Source organism: Calliopsis andreniformis, unplaced genomic scaffold (genome assembly GCF_051401765.1).
Source record: "Calliopsis andreniformis isolate RMS-2024a unplaced genomic scaffold, iyCalAndr_principal scaffold0014, whole genome shotgun sequence".
Taxonomy (NCBI): domain Eukaryota; kingdom Metazoa; phylum Arthropoda; class Insecta; order Hymenoptera; family Andrenidae; genus Calliopsis; species Calliopsis andreniformis.
The window spans coordinates 14,999,780-15,013,887 of record NW_027480427.1 but is presented as its reverse complement, the minus strand read 5'-3'; positions in this window follow the sequence as shown (position 1 = coordinate 15,013,887).

The window sequence follows — 14,108 nt, the reverse complement described above, 5'->3', positions numbered from 1 at the left end:
ACGTTCCGGGCGACCTAGGCTTCACCCTAGGGCGTTGTTCCACCAAATCGAATAGTTAGGGCCTAAGAAGTGAACGCCAGAAGCATAAAATACAATATAAATACAACAGTTTTTCCATCGTATAAACCGAATAATTGCAACCAGTATGAAACTTCTGGTCATTTCTACGTTCCGGGCAACCTAGGCTTCAGTGTATGGCGTTCTTCCACCACATCGAATAGCTACGGCCTCAGAAGCCAACGCCTGAAGTATAAAATACAATAAAAATACAACAGTCTTAACATTCTATAACACGAATAATTGCAACCCGTGTGAAAGTGATGGTCATTTCTACGTTCGAGGCAACCTAGGCTTCACTCTAGGGCGTTGTTCCACAAGATCCAATTGTTAGGGCCTAAGAAGTCAACGCCAGAGGCATAAAATACAATATAAATATAACAGTTTTTCCATCGTATAAAACGAATAATAGCAAACAGTGTGAAAGTTATGGTCATTTCTACATTCCGAACAACCTAGGCTTCACACTAGGGCGTTGCTCCACCAGATCGAACAGTTAGGTCCTTAGAAGTCAGCGCCAGAAGCATAAAATACGATATAAATACAACAGCTTTTCCATCGTGTAAAAGGAATAACTGCAAACAGTGTGAAAGTAATGGTCATTTCTACGTTCGGGAAACCTAGGCTTCACTCTAGGTCGTTGCTACACCAGACCAAGTAGCTAGGGACTTAGAATTAAACGCCAGAAGCATAGAATACAATAAAAATACAACAGTTTTTCCATCGTATAACAGGAATAATTTCAACCAGTGTGAATGTAATGGTCATTTCTAGGTTCCGAGCAACCTAGGTTTCACTCTAGGGCGTTGCTCCTCCAGGTCGAGTAGTTAGGGCCTAAGAAGTCAACGTCAGAAGCATAAAATACGATATAAATACAACAGCTTTTACATCGTATAAAACGAATAATTGCAACCAGTGTGGAAGTTATGGTCGTTTCTACGTTCCGGGCAACCTAGGCTTCACTCTACGGCGTTGCTCGACCAGATCGAATAGCTAGGGCCTTAGAAGTCAACGCCCGAAGCATAAAATACAAAATAAATAGAACAATTTTTCCATCGTATAAATCAAATAATTGCTACCAGTGTGAAAGATATGGTCATTTCTACGTTCCGCGCAACCTGGGCTTTACTCTGGGGCGTTGTTCCACCAGATGGAATAGTTAGGGTCTAAGAAGTCAACGCCAGAAGCATAAAATACGATATAAATACAACAGCTTTTCCATCGTATAAAACAAATAATCGCAACCAGTGTGAAAGTTATGGTCATTTCTACGTTCCGGGCAACGTAGGCTTCACCCTAGGCCGTTGTTCCTCCAGATCGAATAGTTAGGGCCTAAGAAGTGAACGCCAGAAGCATAAAATGCAATAAAAATACAACAGTTTCTCCATCGTATAGCAGGAATAGTTTGCAACCAGTGTGATAGTAGTGGTCATTTCTACGTTCCGGGCAACCCAGGTTTCACTCCAGGGCGTTGCTCCACCAGATCGAATAGTTACGGCCTAAGAAGTCAACGCCAGAAGCATAAAATACGATGAAGATGCAACAGTTTTTCCATCGTATAAAACGAATAATTGCAATCAGTGTGAAAGTTATGGTCATTTCTACATTCCGAGCAACCTAGGCTTCACTCTAGGGCGTTGCTCCACCAGATCGAATAGTTAGGTCCTTAGAAGTCAACGCCAGAAGCATAAAATACGATATAAATACAACATCATTTCCATCGTATATAACAAATAATTGCAATCAGTGTGAAAGTTATGGTCATTTCTACGTTCCGGGCAAACTAGGCTTCACTCTACGGCGTTGTTCCACCAGATCGAATAGTTAGGGCCTAAGAAGACAACGCCAGAAGCATAAAATACGATATAAATACAACAGCTTTTCCATCGTATAAAAGGAATAATTGCAAACAGTGTGAAAGTAATGGTCATTTCTACGTTCCGGGCAACCTAGGCTTCACTGTATGGCGTTCTTCCACCACATCGAATAGCTACGGCCTCAGAAGTCCACGCCTGAAGCATAAAATACAATAAAAATACAACAGTCTTTTCATCGCATAACAGGAATAATTGCAACAAGCGTGAAGGTAATGATCATTTCTACGTTCCAGGCAACCTAGGCATCACTCTAGGGCGTTGTTCCACAAGATCGAATAGTTAGTGCCTAAGTAGTCAACGCCAGAAGCATAAAATACAATATAAATACAACAGTTTTTCCATCGTATAAAACGAATAATTGCAACCAGTATGAAACTTATGGTCATTTCTCCTTTCCGAGCAACCTAGGCTTCACCCTAGGGCTTTGCTTCAACAGATTGAATAGTTAGGGCCTTAGAAGTCAACGCCCGAAGCATAAAATACAAAATAATTAGAACGGTTTTTCCATTGTATAAAACGAATAATTGCTACGAGTGTAAAAGCTATGGTCATTTCTACGTTCCGGGCAACCTAGGCTTGACCCTAGGGCGTTGTTCCACCAGATCCAATAGTTAGGGCCTAAGAAGTGAACGCCAGACGCATAAAATGCAATAAAAATACAACAGTTTTTCCATCGTATAAAGCGAATAATTGCAAACAGTGTGAAAGTAATGGTCATTTCTACGTTCCGGGCAACCTAGGCTTCACTCTACGGCGTTGTTCCACCAGATCGAATAGTTGGGGCCTAAGAAGTGAACGCCAGAAGCATAAAATACAATATAAATACAACAGTTTTTCCATCGTATAAACCGAATAATTGCAACCAGTATGAAACTTCTGGTCATTTCTACGTTCCGGGCAACCTAGGCTTCAGTGTATGGCGTTCTTCCACCACATCGAATAGCTACGGCCTCAGAAGCCAACGCCTGAAGTATAAAATACAATAAAAATACAACAGTCTTAACATTCTATAACACGAATAATTGCAACCCGTGTGAAAGTGATGGTCATTTCTACGTTCGAGGCAACCTAGGCTTCACTCTAGGGCGTTGTTCCACAAGATCCAATTGTTAGGGCCTAAGAAGTCAACGCCAGAGGCATAAAATACAATATAAATATAACAGTTTTTCCATCGTATAAAACGAATAATAGCAAACAGTGTGAAAGTTATGGTCATTTCTACATTCCGAACAACCTAGGCTTCACACTAGGGCGTTGCTCCAACAGATCGAACAGTTAGGTCCTTAGAAGTCAACGCCAGAAGCATAAAATACGATATAAATACAACAGCTTTTCCATCGTGTAAAAGGAATAACTGCAAACAGTGTGAAAGTAATGGTCATTTCTACGTTCGGGAAACCTAGGCTTCACTCTAGGTCGTTGCTACACCAGACCAAGTAGCTAGGGACTTAGAATTAAACGCCAGAAGCATAGAATACAATAAAAATACAACAGTTTTTCCATCGTATAACAGGAATAATTTCAACCAGTGTGAATGTAATGGTCATTTCTAGGTTCCGGGCAACCTAGGATTCACTCTAGGGCGTTGCTCCTCCAGGTCGAGTAGTTAGGGCCTAAGAAGTCAACGTCAGAAGCATAAAATACGATATAAATACAACAGCTTTTACATCGTAAAAAACGAATAATTGCAACCAGTGTGGAAGTTATGGTCGTTTCTACGTTCCGGGCAACCTAGGCTTCACTCTACGGCGTTGCTCGACCAGATCGAATAGCTAGGGCCTTAGAAGTCAACGCCCGAAGCATAAAATACAAAATAAATAGAACAATTTTTCCATCGTATAAATCAAATAATTGCTACCAGTGTGAAAGATATGGCCATTTCTACGTTCCGCGCAACCTGGGCTTTACTCTAGGGCGTTGTTCCACCAGATGGAATAGTTAGGGTCTAAGAAGTCAACGCCAGAAGCATAAAATACGATATAAATACAACAGCTTTTCCATCGTATAAAACAAATAATCGCAACCAGTGTGAAAGTTATGGTCATTTCTACGTTCCGGGCAACGTAGGCTTCACCCTAGGCCGTTGTTCCTCCAGATCGAATAGTTAGGGCCTAAGAAGTGAACGCCAGAAGCATAAAATGCAATAAAAATACAACAGTTTCTCCATCGTATAGCAGGAATAGTTTGCAACCAGTGTGATAGTAGTGGTCATTTCTACGTTCCGGGCAACCCAGGTTTCACTCCAGGGCGTTGCTCCACCAGATCGAATAGTTACGGCCTAAGAAGTCAACGCCAGAAGCATAAAATACGATGAAGATGCAACAGTTTTTCCATCGTATAAAACGAATAATTGCAATCAGTGTGAAAGTTATGGTCATTTCTACATTCCGAGCAACCTAGGCTTCACTCTAGGGCGTTGCTCCACCAGATCGAATAGTTAGGTCCTTAGAAGTCAACGCCAGAAGCATAAAATACGATATAAATACAACATCATTTCCATCGTATATAACAAATAATTGCAATCAGTGTGAAAGTTATGGTCATTTCTACGTTCCGGGCAAACTAGGCTTCACTCTACGGCGTTGTTCCACCAGATCGAATAGTTAGGGCCTAAGAAGACAACGCCAGAAGCATAAAATACGATATAAATACAACAGCTTTTCCATCGTATAAAAGGAATAATTGCAAACAGTGTGAAAGTAATGGTCATTTCTACGTTCCGGGCAACCTAGGCTTCACTGTATGGCGTTCTTCCACCACATCGAATAGCTACGGCCTCAGAAGTCCACGCCTGAAGCATAAAATACAATAAAAATACAACAGTCTTTTCATCGCATAACAGGAATAATTGCAACAAGCGTGAAGGTAATGATCATTTCTACGTTCCAGGCAACCTAGGCTTCACTCTAGGGCGTTGTTCCACAAGATCGAATAGTTGGTGCCTAAGTAGTCAACGCCAGAAGCATAAAATACAATATAAATACAACAGTTTTTCCATCGTATAAAACGAATAATTGCAACCAGTATGAAGCTTATGGTCATTTCTACTTTACGAGCAACCTAGGCTTCACCCTAGGGCGTTGCTCCAACAGATTGAATAGTTAGGGCCTTAGAAGTCAACGCCCGAAGCATAAAATACAAAATAAATAGAACGGTTTTTCCATTGTATAAAACGAATAATTGCTACCAGTGTAAAAGCTATGGTCATTTCTACGTTCCGGGCGACCTAGGCTTCACCCTAGGGCGTTGTTCCACCAGATCGAATAGTTAGGGCCTAAGAAGTGAACGCCAGAAGCATAAAATACAATATAAATACAACAGTTTTTCCATCGTATAAACCGAATAATTGCAACCAGTATGAAACTTCTGGTCATTTCTACGTTCCGGGCAACCTAGGCTTCAGTGTATGGCGTTCTTCCACCACATCGAATAGCTACGGCCTCAGAAGCCAACGCCTGAAGTATAAAATACAATAAAAATACAACAGTCTTAACATTCTATAACACGAATAATTGCAACCCGTGTGAAAGTGATGGTCATTTCTACGTTCGAGGCAACCTAGGCTTCACTCTAGGGCGTTGTTCCACAAGATCGAATTGTTAGGGCCTAAGAAGTCAACGCCAGAGGCATAAAATACAATATAAATATAACAGTTTTTCCATCGTATAAAACGAATAATAGCAAACAGTGTGAAAGTAATGGTCATTTCTACGTTCGGGCAAACTAGGCTTCACTCTACGGCCTTGTTCCACCAGATCGAATAATTAGGGCCTGAGAAGTCAACGCCAGAAGCATAAAATACAAAATAAATACAAAAGTTTTTCCATCGTATAAAACGTATAATTGCAATCAGTGTGAAAGTTATGGTCATTTCTACATTCCGAGCAACCTAGGCTTCACTCTAGGGCGTTGCTCCACCAGATCGAATAGTTAGGTCCTTAGAAGTCAGCGCCAGAAGCATAAAATACGATATAAATACAACAGCTTTTCCATCGTATAAAAGGAATAATTGCAAACAGTGTGAAAGTAATGGTCATTTCTACGTTCGGGCAACCTAGACTTCACCCTAGGGCGTCGTTCCACCAGATGGAATAGTTTGGGCCTAAGAAGTCAACGCCAGAAGCATAAAATACAATATAAATATAACAGTTTTTCCATCGTATAAAACGAATAATAGCAAACAGTGTGAAAGTAATGGTCATTTCTACGTTCGGGCAACCTAGGCTTCACTCTACGGCGTTGTTCCACCAGATCGAATAATTAGGGCCTGAGAAGTCAACGCCAGAAGCATAAAATACAATATAAATACAACAGTTTTTCCATCGTATAAAACGAATAATTGCAACCAGTATGAAACTTATGGTCATTTCTCCTTTCCGAGCAACCTAGGCTTCACCCTAGGGCTTTGCTCCAACAGATTGAATAGTTAGGGCCTTAGAAGTCAACGCCCGAAGCATAAAATACAAAATAATTAGAACGGTTTTTCCATTGTATAAAACGAATAATTGCTACGAGTGTAAAAGCTATGGTCATTTCTACGTTCCGGGCAACCTAGGCTTGACCCTAGGGCGTTGTTCCACCAGATCCAATAGTTAGGGCCTAAGAAGTGAACGCCAGACGCATAAAATGCAATAAAAATACAACAGTTTTTCCATCGTATAAAGCGAATAATTGCAAACAGTGTGAAAGTAATGGTCATTTCTACGTTCCGGGCAACCTAGGCTTCACTCTACGGCGTTGTTCCACCAGATCGAATAGTTGGGGCCTAAGAAGTCAACGCCAGAAGCACAAAATACGATATAAATACAACAGCTTTTCCATCGTATGAAAGGAATAATTGCAAACAGTGTGAAAGTAATGGTCATTTCTACGTTCCGGGCAACCTAGGCTTCACTCTACGGCGTTGTTCCACCAGATCGAATAGTTAGGGCCTAAGAAGTCAACACCAGAAGAATAAAATACAAAATAAATACAACAGCCTTTACACCGTATAAAACGAATAATTGCAACCTGTGTGAAGGTTATGGTCATATCTACGTTCCGGGCAACCTAGGCTTCACTGTCGGGCGTTGCTCCACCTGATCGAAATGTTAGGGCCTAAGAAGTCTACGCCCGAAGCATAAAACACGATATAAATACAACAGCATTTCCATCGTATTAAATGAATAATTGTAAACAGTGTGAAAGTAGTGGTCATTTCTACGTTCCGGGCAACCCAGGTTTAACTCCAGGGCGTTGCACCACCAGATCGGATAGTTACGGCCTGAGAAGTCAACGCCAGAAGCATAAAATACGATAAAGATGCAACAGTTTTTCCATCGTATAAAACGAATAATTGCAACCAGTATGCAACTTATGGACATTTCTACATTCCGAGCAACCTAGGCTTCACTCTAGGGCGTTGCTCCACCAGATCGAATAGTTAGGACCTTAGAAGTCAGCGCCAGAAGCATAAAATACGATATAAATACAACAGCTGTTCCATCGTATAAAAGGAATAATTGCAAACAGTGTGAAAGTAATGGTCATTTCTACGTTCCGGGCAACCTAGGCTTCACCCTAGGCCGTTGTTCCACCAAATCGAATAGTTAGGGCCTAAGAAGTGAACGCCAGAAGCATAAAATGCAATAAAAATACAACAGTTTTTCCATCGTATAGCAGGAATAATTTGCAACCAGTGTGATAGTAGTGGTCATTTCTACGTTCCGGGCAACCCAGGTTTCACTCCAGGGCGTTGCTCCACCAGATCGAATAGATACGGCCTAAGAAGTCAACGCCAGAAGCATAAAATACGATGAAGATGCAACAGTTTTTCAATCGTATAAAACGTATAATTGCAATCAGTGTGAAAGTTATGGTCATTTCTACATTCCGAGCAACCTAGGCTTCACTCTAGGGCGTTGCTCCACCAGATCGAATTGTTAGGTCCTTAGAAGTCAGCGCCAGAAGCATAAAATACGATATAAATACAACAGCTTTTCCATCGTATAAAAGGAATAATTGCAAACAGTGTGAAAGTAATGGTCATTTCTACGTTCGGGCAACCTAGGCTTCACTCTACGGCGTTGTTCCACCAGATCGAATAATTAGGGCCGGAGAATTCAACGCCAGAAGCATAAAATACGATATAAATACAACAGCTTTTCCATCGTATATAACAAATAATTGCAACCAGTATGAAGCTTATGGTCATTTCTACTTTACGAGCAACCTAGGCTTCACCCTAGGGCGTTGCTCCAACAGATTGAATAGTTAGGGCCTTAGAAGTCAACGCCCGAAGCATAAAATACAAAATAAATAGAACGGTTTTTCCATTGTATAAAACGAATAATTGCTACCAGTGTAAAAGCTATGGTCATTTCTACGTTCCGGGCGACCTAGGCTTCACCCTAGGGCGTTGTTCCACCAGATCGAATAGTTAGGGCCTAAGAAGTGAACGCCAGAAGCATAAAATACAATATAAATACAACAGTTTTTCCATCGTATAAACCGAATAATTGCAACCAGTATGAAACTTCTGGTCATTTCTACGTTCCGGGCAACCTAGGCTTCAGTGTATGGCGTTCTTCCACCACATCGAATAGCTACGGCCTCAGAAGCCAACGCCTGAAGTATAAAATACAATAAAAATACAACAGTCTTAACATTCTATAACACGAATAATTGCAACCCGTGTGAAAGTGATGGTCATTTCTACGTTCGAGGCAACCTAGGCTTCACTCTAGGGCGTTGTTCCACAAGATCCAATTGTTAGGGCCTAAGAAGTCAACGCCAGAGGCATAAAATACAATATAAATATAACAGTTTTTCCATCGTATAAAACGAATAATAGCAAACAGTGTGAAAGTTATGGTCATTTCTACATTCCGAACAACCTAGGCTTCACTCTAGGGCGTTGCTCCACCAGATCGAACAGTTAGGTCCTTAGAAGTCAACGCCAGAAGCATAAAATACGATATAAATACAACAGCTTTTCCATCGTGTAAAAGGAATAACTGCAAACAGTGTGAAAGTAATGGTCATTTCTACGTTCGGGAAACCTAGGCTTCACTCTAGGTCGTTGCTACACCAGACCAAGTAGCTAGCGACTTAGAATTAAACGCCAGAAGCATAGAATACAATAAAAATACAACAGTTTTTCCATCGTATAACAGGAATAATTTCAACCAGTGTGAATGTAATGGTCATTTCTAGGTTCCGGGCAACCTAGGTTTCACTCTAGGGCGTTGCTCCTCCAGGTCGAGTAGTTAGGGCCTAAGAAGTCAACGTCAGAAGCATAAAATACGATATAAATACAACAGCTTTTACATCGTATAAAACGAATAATTGCAACCAGTGTGGAAGTTATGGTCGTTTCTACGTTCCGGGCAACCTAGGCTTCACTCTACGGCGTTGCTCGACCAGATCGAATAGCTAGGGCCTTAGAAGTCAACGCCCGAGGCATAAAATACAAAATAAATAGAACAATTTTTCCATCGTATAAATCAAATAATTGCTACCAGTGTGAAAGATATGGTCATTTCTACGTTCCGCGCAACCTGGGCTTTACTCTAGGGCGTTGTTCCACCAGATGGAATAGTTAGGGTCTAAGAAGTCAACGCCAGAAGCATAAAATACGATATAAATACAACAGCTTTTCCATCGTATAAAACAAATAATCGCAACCAGTGTGAAAGTTATGGTCATTTCTACGTTCCGGGCAACGTAGGCTTCACCCTAGGCCGTTGTTCCTCCAGATCGAATAGTTAGGGCCTAAGAAGTGAACGCCAGAAGCATAAAGTGCAATAAAAATACAACAGTTTCTCCATCGTATAGCAGGAATAGTTTGCAACCAGTGTGATAGTAGTGGTCATTTCTACGTTCCGGGCAACCCAGGTTTCACTCCAGGGCGTTGCTCCACCAGATCGAATAGTTACGGCCTAAGAAGTCAACGCCAGAAGCATAAAATACGATGAAGATGCAACAGTTTTTCCATCGTATAAAACGAATAATTGCAATCAGTGTGAAAGTTATGGTCATTTCTACATTCCGAGCAACCTAGGCTTCACTCTAGGGCGTTGCTCCACCAGATCGAATAGTTAGGTCCTTAGAAGTCAACGCCAGAAGCATAAAATACGATATAAATACAACATCATTTCCATCGTATATAACAAATAATTGCAATCAGTGTGAAAGTTATGGTCATTTCTACGTTCCGGGCAAACTAGGCTTCACTCTACGGCGTTGTTCCACCAGATCGAATAGTTAGGGCCTAAGAAGACAACGCCAGAAGCATAAAATACGATATAAATACAACAGCTTTTCCATCGTATAAAAGGAATAATTGCAAACAGTGTGAAAGTAATGGTCATTTCTACGTTCCGGGCAACCTAGGCTTCACTGTATGGCGTTCTTCCACCACATCGAATAGCTACGGCCTCAGAAGTCCACGCCTGAAGCATAAAATACAATAAAAATACAACAGTCTTTTCATCGCATAACAGGAATAATTGCAACAAGCGTGAAGGTAATGATCATTTCTACGTTCCAGGCAACCTAGGCTTCACTCTAGGGCGCTGTTCCATAAGATCGAATAGTTAGTGCCTAAGTAGTCAACGCCAGAAGCATAAAATACAATATAAATACAACAGTTTTTCCATCGTATAAAACGAATAATTGCAACCAGTATGAAGCTTATGGTCATTTCTACTTTACGAGCAACCTAGGCTTCACCCTAGGGCGTTGCTCCAACAGATTGAATAGTTAGGGCCTTAGAAGTCAACGCCCGAAGCATAAAATACAAAATAAATAGAACGGTTTTTCCATTGTATAAAACGAATAATTGCTACCAGTGTAAAAGCTATGGTCATTTCTACGTTCCGGGCGACCTAGGCTTCACCCTAGGGCGTTGTTCCACCAGATCGAATAGTTAGGTCCTTAGAAGTCAGCGCCAGAAGCATAAAATACGACATAAATACAACAGCTTTTCCATCGTATAAAAGGAATAATTGCAAACAGTGTGAAAGTAATGGTCATTTCTACGTTCGGGCAACCTAGACTTCACCCTAGGGCGTCGTTCCACCAGATGGAATAGTTTGGGCCTAAGAAGTCAACGCCAGAAGCATAAAATACAATATAAATATAACAGTTTTTCCATCGTATAAAACGAATAATAGCAAACAGTGTGAAAGTAATGGTCATTTCTACGTTCGGGCGACCTAGGCTTCACTCTACGGCGTTGTTCCACCAGATCGAATAATTAGGGCCTGAGAAGTCAACGCCAGAAGCATAAAATACAATATAAATACAACAGTTTTTCCATCGTATAAAACGAATAATTGCAACCAGTATGAAACTTATGGTCATTTCTCCTTTCCGAGCAACCTAGGCTTCACCCTAGGGCTTTGCTCCAACAGATTGAATAGTTAGGGCCTTAGAAGTCAACGCCCGAAGCATAAAATACAAAATAATTAGAACGGTTTTTCCATTGTATAAAACGAATAATTGCTACGAGTGTAAAAGCTATGGTCATTTCTACGTTCCGGGCAACCTAGGCTTGACCCTAGGGCGTTGTTCCACCAGATCCAATAGTTAGGGCCTAAGAAGTGAACGCCAGACGCATAAAATGCAATAAAAATACAACGGTTTTTCCATCGTATAAAGCGAATAATTGCAAACAGTGTGAAAGTAATGGTCATTTCTACGTTCCGGGCAACCTAGGCTTCACTCTACGGCGTTGTTCCACCAGATCGAATAGTTGGGGCCTAAGAAGTCAACGCCAGAAGCACAAAATACGATATATATACAACAGCTTTTCCATCGTATGAAAGGAATAATTGCAAACAGTGTGAAAGTAATGGTCATTTCTACGTTCCGGGCAACCTAGGCTTCACTCTACGGCGTTGTTCCACCAGATCGAATAGTTAGGGCCTAAGAAGTCAACACCAGAAGAATAAAATACAAAATAAATACAACAGCCTTTACACCGTATAAAACGAATAATTGCAACCTGTGTGAAGGTTATGGTCATGTCTACGTTCCGGGCAACCTAGGCTTCACTGTCGGGCGTTGCTCCACCTGATCGAAATGTTAGGGCCTAAGAAGTCTACGCCCGAAGCATAAAACACGATATAAATACAACAGCATTTCCATCGTATTAAATGAATAATTGTAAACAGTGTGAAAGTAGTGGTCATTTCTACGTTCCGGGCAACCCAGGTTTAACTCCAGGGCGTTGCACCACCAGATCGGATAGTTACGGCCTGAGAAGTCAACGCCAGAAGCATAAAATACGATAAAGATGCAACAGTTTTTCCATCGTATAAAACGAATAATTGCAACCAGTATGCAACTTATGGACATTTCTACATTCCGAGCAACCTAGGCTTCACTCTAGGGCGTTGCTCCACCAGATCGAATAGTTAGGACCTTAGAAGTCAGCGCCAGAAGCATAAAATACGATATAAATACAACAGCTGTTCCATCGTATAAAAGGAATAATTGCAAACAGTGTGAAAGTAATGGTCATTTCTACGTTCCGGGCAACCTAGGCTTCACCCTAGGCCGTTGTTCCACCAAATCGAATAGTTAGGGCCTAAGAAGTGAACGCCAGAAGCATAAAATGCAATAAAAATACAACAGTTTTTCCATCGTATAGCAGGAATAATTTGCAACCAGTGTGATAGTAGTGGTCATTTCTACGTTCCGGGCAACCCAGGTTTCACTCCAGGGCGTTGCTCCACCAGATCGAATAGATACGGCCTAAGAAGTCAACGCCAGAAGCATAAAATACGATGAAGATGCAACAGTTTTTCAATCGTATAAAACGTATAATTGCAATCAGTGTGAAAGTTATGGTCATTTCTACATTCCGAGCAACCTAGGCTTCACTCTAGGGCGTTGCTCCACCAGATCGAATTGTTAGGTCCTTAGAAGTCAGCGCCAGAAGCATAAAATACGATATAAATACAACAGCTTTTCCATCGTATAAAAGGAATAATTGCAAACAGTGTGAAAGTAATGGTCATTTCTACGTTCGGGCAACCTAGGCTTCACTCTACGGCGTTGTTCCACCAGATCGAATAATTAGGGCCGGAGAATTCAACGCCAGAAGCATAAAATACGATATAAATACAACAGCTTTTCCATCGTATATAACAAATAATTGCAACCAGTATGAAGCTTATGGTCATTTCTACTTTACGAGCAACCTAGGCTTCACCCTAGGGCGTTGCTCCAACAGATTGAATAGTTAGGGCCTTAGAAGTCAACGCCCGAAGCATAAAATACAAAATAAATAGAACGGTTTTTCCATTGTATAAAACGAATAATTGCTACCAGTGTAAAAGCTATGGTCATTTCTACGTTCCGGGCGACCTAGGCTTCACCCTAGGGCGTTGTTCCACCAGATCGAATAGTTAGGGCCTAAGAAGTGAACGCCAGAAGCATAAAATACAATATAAATACAACAGTTTTTCCATCGTATAAACCGAATAATTGCAACCAGTATGAAACTTCTGGTCATTTCTACGTTCCGGGCAACCTAGGCTTCAGTGTATGGCGTTCTTCCACCACATCGAATAGCTACGGCCTCAGAAGCCAACGCCTGAAGTATAAAATACAATAAAAATACAACAGTCTTAACATTCTATAACACGAATAATTGCAACCCGTGTGAAAGTGATGGTCATTTCTACGTTCGAGGCAACCTAGGCTTCACTCTAGGGCGTTGTTCCACAAGATCCAATTGTTAGGGCCTAAGAAGTCAACGCCAGAGGCATAAAATACAATATAAATATAACAGTTTTTCCATCGTATAAAACGAATAATAGCAAACAGTGTGAAAGTTATGGTCATTTCTACATTCCGAACAACCTAGGCTTCACTCTAGGGCGTTGCTCCACCAGATCGAACAGTTAGGTCCTTAGAAGTCAACGCCAGAAGCATAAAATACGATATAAATACAACAGCTTTTCCATCGTGTAAAAGGAATAACTGCAAACAGTGTGAAAGTAATGGTCATTTCTACGTTCGGGAAACCTAGGCTTCACTCTAGGTCGTTGCTACACCAGACCAAGTAGCTAGCGACTTAGAATTAAACGCCAGAAGCATAGAATACAATAAAAATACAACAGTTTTTCCATCGTATAACAGGAATAATTTCAACCAGTGTGAATGTAATGGTCATTTCTAGGT